Source organism: Rhinatrema bivittatum, chromosome 6 (genome assembly GCF_901001135.1).
Source record: "Rhinatrema bivittatum chromosome 6, aRhiBiv1.1, whole genome shotgun sequence".
NCBI classification, from domain to species: Eukaryota; Metazoa; Chordata; class Amphibia; order Gymnophiona; family Rhinatrematidae; genus Rhinatrema; species Rhinatrema bivittatum.
Window position 1 is genome coordinate 14,104,370 of NC_042620.1, and position 9,193 is coordinate 14,113,562.

Here is a 9,193-nt window from a genome sequence, read left to right on the forward strand (position 1 = left end):
CCCAGTCCTCTCCAGCCCATCCTCCCCACCACGCTCTCGCTCCCTCTCCTCCCACAGCCCATCCCACCACTCTCTCCCTCCATTCCCACCCTCCCCAGTCCTCCCCACCAATCCCTGCTCTGTCCCTCCCAGCTCATCCTCACCACTCACTTTCAGTTCTTCTCTCCACCCCTAACCCAGCCCTAGCACCTTCTCCCCACAGCCCATCCCCACACTTCTCTCTTTCTCTCAAACCCCCCCCCCCCAGCACAGCCTTACCACACTCTTCACCTTCCAGCCCGTTCTCACCACTCCTTCTGTCTCCCCAGCCTGTCCCCATCACTATCTCTCTCTCCCCCTCACCCCCACAACCCGACCCCACCTTTCGGTCTCTCTTCCCAAAGCCTATCTTCAACAATCTGCCTCCCTACCTCACCCCATGGCCCCCCTCCTGATAGCCTTGTGGACCACCGGTTCAGAAGCTCTGACGTATACCTTATGTGTCTACCATATCATTCCCCTAGGATCAACATATATAGGTCTTTAGCTCTCACATGGCTGTTGCTATAAACCCTGAACCACATTGGCAGCCCTTCTCTGGCGAACTTTGACAAGCTAAAGAGTAAACAAATCACCAGGATCAGAGTCCTGAAAGAATGAAACACGAAAGTGCAAATCTGTAACCTCTCATCTCAAACAGCCGCAGTGCCTGACCACGGTAGGGTGGTTAATATAACACCCAGGGGTAATTCAGGAAACTGTAGACTGGTGAGCCTGATGTCAGTGCCAGGGAAAATGGTAGAAACTATACTGAAAAACTAAATTACTGCTCATAGAGACAGACATGACTTGATGGGGGAGAGTCCACACGGTTTTAGCAAAAAGACGTCTTGTGTTACCAATCTATTCGCTTGTATTGAAGAGGTGTAAACCATGGATAAAGGTGAGCCAGTAGATGCAGTGCATTTGATTTTCAGAAAGCATTTGATGAAGTCTTCCATGAGAGACTCCTCAGGAAATTAAAAAGTCATGGGATAGGAGGCAGTGTGCTATTGTAGATTGGTGACTGGAAACACAGGGCAGGACTAAGCGAGCAGTTTTCCAAAGGGGAAAGGTCACTAGTGAAGTGCCAGAGGAACGTGTACTAGGATTGTGCTGTTTAACATATTCATAAATGACCTGGAAAAGGGAACGACAAGTGAGGTGATCAAATTAGCACAACACAAAATTATTCAAAGTTGTTAAAACAGCAGTGATTGTGAGGAACTGGAGAAGGATTCGGGGAGATTGAGAGGCTGGGCACTGAATGGCAGATTACATTTTATGTGGAAAAAGTGCAAAATGATGCAGATAAGGCACAAAAGTTCCAACTGCAGGTACACGATGATGGGTTCTGTGTTAGGGGTCACCACCCTGCTGGAGTCCGTGTGGATAATACATCGGCTCAGTGCGAGGCAGCGGTCAAAAGAGCAAATAGATTGTTAGGAGTGATGTGAAAAGGAACGGAGCGTAAAACGGAGAATATCCTAGTGCCTCTGTACCCCTCCATGGTGTGACTGCACCTTGAGTATTGAGTGCAGCTCTGGTCACCGCATCTCAAAAAAAATATAGTTGCACTGGAGAAGGTACAGAGAAGGGCAACCAAAATGATAAAGGGGATGGAACAGCTCCCCTATGAGGAAAGGCTGAAGAGGTTAGGGCTGTTCAGCTTGGAGAAGAGACGGCTGAGGGGGGATATGATAGAGGTCTTTAAGATCATGAATGGGGTGGAACAGGTAAATAAAGGACGGTTATTTACCCTTTCAAATAACACTAAAACAAGAGGACGCGCCATGAAACTAAGAGCCAGCAGACTGAAAGCAGATCAGAGAAAGTTCTCTCTCACTCAGTGCACCGTCGAGCTGTGGGATGTGTCGGCAGAGGACGGGATCAAGGCGACGAGCACAGCGGGGTTAAAAAGAGGTTTGGACGCGTTCCTGGAGGAAAAGCCCATAGCTCACTATTAGCCAGGGAGACTAAAGAAAACTAATGCTATCCCTGGGAGTGAGGAACAGGACTTAGGTTTAATGTTTGGGGTGTGCCAGACTGGCCACTGTCGGAGATGGGATGCTGGGCTCAATGGCCCTTGATCTGACCCTGCATAGCAATTCTTAAGTTGGTGTGTACAGAGGTGATCTTTGACGCAGGCTTTTAGAGATATTTGAAATTGCTGCCTCCTGAGCATTAACATAAGAAGTGCCAGGCTGGGTCAGACCAAGGTCCATCGAGCCCAGCATCCTGTCTCTGACACAGATCCCCAACAGATCCCCAATAGATCTGTTTCTTCTATCTTGCCCCAGGGATAAGCGCTGGCTTTCCCCAGGTCTGTTTGGCTGATAACTGTCTATGGACTTTTCCTTCAAGGACTTGTCCAGTCCTCTTTTCAGACCTTCTTTGTTAGCTGCTTTCACCACGTCCTCCAGCCACAGATTCCATAGCCTGACTGTGCACTGAGTGAAAAATGCTTCCTGTGATTTCAGCCTTTCCGCTGTCTTAAGCTTAACATTATCTGGTAAGTCAATCTTAGTGACAATAGCAACATAGATATGGCTCTCCAAAATAACTGCACACTAATCTCCTTAGGAGGTTCCCCTTTATCACTTCAATATTTTTTCCTACCTCCTGGCAAAGTTCCCCCTATAGACTGAGCCAAAGGTTCATTAATCTGAACAGTTTCACAATACTTTTTGTTATAAAGCTGATATCGGCTTAGCTGAACTTGAAGCTCCCTTAAGGCTGCCCCAGGGCTTCTGCTGGTGCTGACTGGATTGCATTCACCCTCCAGCACCCTCAGCCGATAGCAGAGCCTCTACAGCTCCCGTAGCAAACCAAGAAGCAAACGCCTTCTGGGTCTCAGGTGCTGCATCTGGCACTCCTGCACCATTGGGAAAAAATGAGAGCTGCATGGAAGCCCAAACTTCCGCCAGACCCCTCCAGCACATCCCCAGAGGTGGCAGATGGAGAGAGATGGGGAGAACTGTGGAGGGATTTTCTGCACCAGCAAAGACTGACGGCTGGGGGGTCTGCTCAGACTCTGACAACCAATGCCCCAGGGATGCCAGAGCACAGGGGTCCCTGAACTCAGTCCTCGAGGGCCGCCAGCCTAGTGGGGTTCTCAGGATTTCCACAATAAATTGCAGGAAATATATCTGCACACCGCTTCCATTGTATGCAAATAGATCTCATGCATATTCATTGCGGACACCCCAAAAACCTGCCCTTGAGGACCAAGTTTAGGAACCCCTGCAACTGTGAGATCCCAACGAGCTCCAACTCGCCTTTCACTGGGTCATCTTAAATATCAAAGAGGAAGGATGAGCCTCAGAGAGGGAGAAAACCAGAAACACTTCTGGCTGTGCTGCAGCCATCTTGACTGGGTTTCAGGATATCCCTTATGAATATGCATGCAATAGATTTGCATACTTTATGCATACTCAATAGGGATATCCTGAAAAAGTGACCAGAGTGCAGGCCTGGAGGTAGGACCTCCCTGAACGCCTGCTCTAGCTCGTGCTCTGGAGCTTGGGTCGCAGTGGGAGCTTGGGACTCCTGTCCATTTGACAAACACAAGTTCCTGGGGCCCAGAAGAGCTTCCACTTCGGTCCCTTTACTGGTTATTTATTCTTATTTATCACCGTACTTATCATCCGCTGATAATGGGTCACGCTAGGCGGAATACAAACAAACGAAAACAAGACAATACCACAACCAATACATCAGATCAAATTCATCCTCAAGCATCATTAAACAAACAAAACATACAATCCATTCAGCGCAATTAAATAAGAATGCCTTCAGTCTTTTCCCAAAAACCTCAAGATCAGATGCGTTCCTGAGGTCTTCCGGTAAGGCGTTCCATAACTTTGGGCCAATAGCTGAGACCGCACGATTGCACACTTCTTGCAAATGAACCTCCTGCACATTTGGTACCGCAAGGAACTGCTGTGAAGATGACCTTAAGGCCCGCATAGGAACAATTTAGTCAAATAGCTGGGGGTTTCCAGACTGGATCTCACAATCAGCAGTATAGGAGCACTGGTAACCAGTGCAAACTCTGTAAGCTGGTGCGACAGGTTCGGTTTTAGCAATGACCCTGGTGGTGGAATTCTGCAAATACTGTAATGTACATTAATGCCCCTTGGGTAATCCCACATACAATGAGTTACACCAATCTATGGTCGCTAAAACCATCCGGCTCTACCAGAGATCGTAAATGGCATAATTGCCTCAACTTAATTGATATAACGGCTTTCATTTATGGAACAAAATTTAGTTGTGAATCAAATTGGACTCCCAGGTTCTGCACTTGTTCAGCCAATTCTATATCAACTCCCAAAATAGACAACTCAGTGATCTCAACTGGTCTGGGTGGTCTTGAAATCTAAACTATCTCGGTTTTGGCCAAACTTACAAACGAGGCATTCGCCAACAACCAATCACTAATGGCAGCAAGGCAATGTATCTTTTACCTCTGAAAAATCATCCCAAACTTGGAAGTACAGCTGTAGGTCGTCAGCATGAAACACAAAGTCAGAATGAAAAGAATCCGGTAAAACACACAATGCAGAACAAAACTCATAAAAAGCGTTGCTGGCAAACGAGAGTCCTGAGGGATCTCAGTTTTGGTGACCCTCCAGCTGGAAACCCGGTGTTGACAGCTTGCAAGGTAAGACTCAAGCCGTAAAAATACCTTGCCGTCCCGTCAATCCCACCAGTTCTCAGTGATTAAGCACAGGCGTTCTGTGTTTTTCTTTTAGGCTTGGCGAACCTGAAGCCAAATGTAGCCCCCTCTGATTCTTTACACTTGCACGCACATTCAGTTGTCACATGGTGGACTTTTCCGACTTCCCCGTGATTGTTCAAAGAAGAAAAAGCTGTTTGGGCTGCTGGATGAATCCGTCCTCGGCTACTGGGAACCACAGAGCCCGGGACTGGGGCACAGTCGCTCACCTGGTGCTCCCAGAGGAGCAGAGGTGCCCAGCAGAGCGCACACTTCAACCCACAGCTGTGTGCAGATTTTTCCTACACAAACTTTACCACCGATGCAGCGGGGAGTTTGGCGCACAGAAAATGCGTGCACACAAGAGCATGCGTACAGGTCAGCGCCCTTACATGCAAATCCCGTGCTAATGCGGGCATCGGCTATTGACCCCCTCAATGCAAAGAGGTTTTCTAAGCACTGGAAAGCGAACTCCTAGTCCGAGGTGGAGTAAGGTTTCCAGGGTAATGTTAATCTGTGGCGAAAGCGGGCGTTCTGGTGCCAGGACCTGCAGTCGGGATTTTACACACAAAGCATGTTTCCTGTGCATAAAACTCAACTTATATCTGCAGAAAACATGGTTTACCTGTAGAAATGAAGTTTTTTTTATGGTCTAAGCATTTTTTTTTTGTGCATATCTTTGGGTTATGTGCAATTTTTAACTCCTAGTTGATCTTACTGCATCGGGAGTTAAGACATTGTTTAGGATATGCATTAAGTATCTGTGACCTGAGGTTCAGCTCATTACATAGGCCCCTCAGTCAGCAACTTGACCATTTCCTCTGTCCCTTGTTAAGTAACGGATTCAGCTGTGGTGCAGCTGTGCTAGTTAGCTGGTTATACTAGCAGGGTCGCGCCGCTGAACATACCCGGCTATCTTAAAGTCTAACCGGCTACATTTAGGACAGCCCCACGGCCCAAGCAGAGTTAACTGGAGAAGGTAACCGGTTAACTTATGTGGCTAACTCTGCTCCTCCCCAGTATGCCCCCTTTTTATAGGGCTAAATTCTAGCCGGGAAACTGGTCTGATTTATCATGGCAGCAGGGATGGTGTCTGTGGGTATAAGGGAAGGAAGGGGTTACACCGCGCTGCTCGGTGCTACAGCTCATGGGGTCTGGCTGCGCCAAGATAGGCTGATTTGCATGTCTTGATTTGGAAACATTTTGCATGCGGTTCCCAGAACTGCAATACTTTATTCAAAAGTTCTTTGCTGAAACGGTTCCCCCCCTCTCTGACTTGGAATGACAGCAGCTGGGAGAACAACGAAGAATCATTAGGGGAGCACTTTTCAAGTAGCCCATGTTGCAGCAAATGTATTGTGGGTACGTTGAATCTGCCCCCGCCCTGCACACCTTATGATACATTTTAAAAGGCAAACCACCCATATAGTTTTCCTTTCAAAATGGCGTGCAAGATACGCAGGTCAAAACGTCCCACATACATTTGTTCCTGCGTTTTCTGCTGCGTTTTCTGCATGTGCTGTTTTCCGTCCATGACCTAAACACACCTTCGGGGCTGCCTTCTCACAATCCCACTAAAAGTTCACGCCTACTTCTAGCCAGTCCAAGGAGAGTCATTTTCACACCGGCCACTTTACCAGGGTAAACGGCTCTGAAAATTGCCCTCCCTATGACAAAGGAGGGGAAAGGGGCACTCGGGCAAGATAAGGTCCTGGCAAAAACGAATCTTTCCTGCAGAAGATGTTGGCAGTTTGCCCACACCAGAGACGTTCTTTGTTTAATGATGACTCACAGAAACTGAAGCCAATCGATGCGAGTGTGGAAGAGCTGCTAGAGCAAATAACAAACTAAATAATAGCAAATCATCGGGACCTGATGGTATCCACCCCAGGATTTTGAAGGAACTCAAATATTACTGGTAATCTGTTACTGTCATTCAAATCAGCCACAGTTCCTAAGGAATGGAGGTAACACCGATTATTAAAATGGGCTCCAGGGGAGATCCGGGAAACAAACAGACCAATGAAACTGATCTTGTTGCCCTGCTAAATGATGAAAGCAATTACTGGGGCAGACTTATTGGGCATATGGAGAAACATGTCCTCCACCTCCAGCAGAGGGACCTGCTAGAATCGTGCACCACGCGTGAGCTCTCTGCAGGTGGCTTAAAAGCACCAAGAGCAGGCACTAACTAACATGCCACCCTGCTCTTTGTTTGTGGAACAGATAAAAGTTCATTTTCAATAAGCCGCCCGGCAACAGAAGTATGGGCAAACTTTTCAACCCGACACAGACCCGTGCTCATCTTACGTCCTCTCAAAGGCTTTTAAAACATAAATGCACGCACGTAACTTTCACTCCCAGCCATGTTACCCTCCCCCATCCCCCACCACCCTGCCCTGGGTGGCTAAAAGTGCAACTGGTGTGAGAGCGGCTGAACATCCACTCGCACAGATTCAGCTGTCTACCCACAAAGCCTGCTTTTTAACCAAGGACATCCCAGCTAAACCTCGGAAAATTCACCCTGCAAAGATTTAGGCTCCACGTTATCCGAGTTCCAGAGGGAAGCAGGGCTCCGGAACTGTCACTGTTAGGAGGGGAGGGAACTCCTGGGTGCTCGTGAATGAAGACTTAAGATGCTGAGGTCGGTTCTGATTGTGCCGGCAGCCCAGCTGCCCTGGTGCTGTGATTCCGAGTGTCCCTTTGCTGATATTTGGATAGTGCTTCACTCAGTGCCCCATTTATTTCAGGATACAACTTCCCAACTGAAGAAGAAGAATGTCTGGAGCCCGAGGATGCGCCGCCAGGTCCAGGGGTTTGGGTAGAAAGCCGTCGTTGGCTTGTGCATGAAGCCAGCGAAAAGGACGCGGTGCATCTCAGAGGAGCCAGGGAAGAAAAATCTTCCAGTTCCTCCGAGGCCTTCCGTCCTGGTGGCTGCAGGAAGGGATCCCGGCAGCTCCGTCCTCAGGACCAGCAGCTCGGAGTCACCAGCATTGTGAAATCTCTTGCACCAGTGTTCCTAACCATCTGCCGCTTGCTTCACAGTGTGTGTGTGTGTGTGTGTGCGCAATACCTTAAGCAAACCCCAAAACTTCACTCTCAGGAAGGAGGCTGGTGCACTCACACACATGCACGGAGAAACACAAACAGGCAGGGACGCGCGCGCACACACACACACACACTCAGATATGACATTGCAAAGCTGTTACTAATAACCTGTAACTTATCATTTAAAACAGCCACAATTCCTGAAGCCTGCAGGGTGACCAGCATGACACAGGTTTTTTAAAAAGAGGTTCGGGGTGATCCAGGAAACTACAGAATGGTGAGCTGAGCAAAATGGTAGAAGCTATTCTTAAAAACAAATTTACTGGCCATGTGGACAGACATGGCTTAAGGGAGAAAAATCAACATGGTTTTAATAAAGAAAAGTCTTGCCTTACTAACCTATTAGATTTTTTTGAAGGAGTAAATAAAGGTGGATAAATGTGAGCCAGTTGATATGAGGAACGGCTAAAGAGATTAGGGCTATTCAGTTTGGAGAAGAGATGGCTGAGGGGGGATATGATAGAAGTCTACAAAGTCATGAAAGGACTTAAACAAGTTAATGTAAATCAGTTATTTACTCTCTCAGATAATAGAAGGACCAGGGGGCAATCCATGAAGTTAGCAAGTAGCTCATTCAAAACAAATGAAAGAAAATTATTTTTCACTCAATGCATAGTTAAGCTCCAGAATTCATTGCCAGAGGATGTGGTTACAGTAGTTAGTGAAAATGTGTTTAAAAAAGGTTTGGATAAGTTCCTAGAGGAAAAATCATAAACTGCTATTAATTAATATGCAATAGTAGCTTGAGATCTATATAATGTTTGGGGACTTGGCAGGTACTTGTGGCCTGGATTGGGCACTGATTTACCAACGGGCTGATACAGTACAGTGCACTCCGATGGAGCGCACTGTTAGCCGGCATTTGGACACGTGTTTTGGACGCTCTAGCTTTGCCCCTTATTCAGTAAGGGGTAATAGTGCATCCAAAACGCGCGTCCAAACCCCCCGAACCTAATAGCGCCCGCAACATGCAAATGCATGTTGCGGGCGCTATTAGTCATTCCCGCGCGATTCAGTAAGTAAAATGTGCAGCCAAGACGCACATTTTACTTTCAGAAATTAGCACCTACCCAAAGGTAGGCGCTAATTTCTGCCGGCACCGGGAAAGTGCACAAAAAAGCAGTAAAAACTGCTTTTCTGTGCACCCTCTGACTTAATATCATGGCGATATTAAGTCGGAGGTCCTGAAAGTTTAAAAAAGTAAAAAAAAAAAAAAAATTGAAATAGGCAGGCAGCTCGCAGGTTGAAAACCAGACGCTCAATTTTGCCAGCGTCCGGTTTCCGAACCCGTGGCTGTCAGCGGACTCGAGAACTGACACCTGTCCAAAAAGAGGCACTAGGGACGCG